The 1338-nt window shown below is 39.1% G+C and overlaps 1 protein-coding gene across 1 annotated transcript in view; it reads right to left on the reverse strand.

Moving 5' to 3' along the window:
- kcnh3 (potassium voltage-gated channel, subfamily H (eag-related), member 3) overlaps positions 1–1338 on the reverse strand; it is a 77359-nt gene that overhangs the window by 38671 nt on the left and 37350 nt on the right. The gene's annotated exons all lie outside the window — the stretch shown is intronic.

Here is a 1338-nt window from a genome sequence, read left to right on the forward strand (position 1 = left end):
CTGTGAAAAACTAGAAAAGCTGAGATGGACTGATGGAAGGTTGCTTCTTTTTCATATATTGGATAGAATTAACTGTATGGTTAAACATCTTTACACTGACAGAAAGAGACATTTTGTTGTTTCGCTCTATTTCAGATCAAAGCTAGATGTATGTGGCCCACGATGAGTTTGACACCCCAGTCCGAGTCCAGGTCAAAGTTTATCTGGGTTAGGGTTTGTTAAGGATTGGATATTAACCCGACCTATAACTCTATATGGGACGCTTGTAATCTCATGAACCGAATGAACTGTTGTTGAGATACATGAAAAAGGATGAAGCCTTCTGAATGGTACTCCCTGACCTGCATTACAGAATCAGTAATATTTACCAAGACCCACCAAGTATCTTATTCATATCATAACTTTCATCATCATCAAAAAAGAGAGAAAAGGACTGAAACCGAGTGTGCTGAGGGCTCAACAGATAGATTAAGAAAAAGATTGAAGGAGTTGTTCTTTGTAAAGCTATTATTCAAATAGAAAATATTTCCTCTATTTCCACTTTTAATGTCCTGTTTCAACTGTTGCCCTGTTCATAACATGATTTATTATAACCATGGCTGGAAAGTGCCCACCCAAGTAACCAAATCATTTTCATTTTCAACAAGCAAATTTGATTTGTACATAATATCTTGGCTGGATTTCAGGCGGTTCAGATAGTGTATGAAGAAAAGCATCTGTGCCTCTTTCCACATATACAGCATGGGGTTATTCAGAGGACCATCACTAACTAACACACACGCACACACGGCTTTAACAAGGTGTGTGTTTTGTGTCAGAGGGAAGAGCTGCACCAGCACCTGTTTTGACAGATATACAAAAAGAAGGCGTGTTAGCTGGGCAAAAGTGTAGCTGCAGATATTTTTATCCCTAGAAATTTTAATCTGGGGAGCACGTAGACGTTTTTTCCTGAGCTACATTATTGCTAATTTGAAAGATATCAGCACTCAAGGTCAGAGAAGGGCGAATGAATAATTTTACAGCTGCTAATACAAGTCTCAGAAACGTCTCCTTGAAAGCAGTTTCTGAGACACAGGATGAATTGAATGCACTTTGTTGCTTAAAGCCGTCAGCCTTTTGCTGTGTTTTCCCCTTCGTGTCTAAAGGACAGTTTGAAGATGAAAATCTCGTCTTTAATGTTTACTCAGCACACAGAAACACATGTGACATGTTATTCTTCACAATCTTTTGCAAACCCACAGTTCTCATTTTGTTCAAAGTTTACCCTAACCCAGTGGTGAGGCTTCTAACCCGAGCTTTTTATTACCAAATCCCTCACCAGCAAGGAAAAATCCCGGC

This window comes from Pundamilia nyererei, unplaced genomic scaffold, assembly GCF_000239375.1.
Source record: "Pundamilia nyererei isolate P.nyererei 1_Seehausen unplaced genomic scaffold, PunNye1.0 scaffold00176, whole genome shotgun sequence".
In the NCBI taxonomy this organism is placed as follows: Eukaryota; Metazoa; Chordata; class Actinopteri; order Cichliformes; family Cichlidae; genus Pundamilia; species Pundamilia nyererei.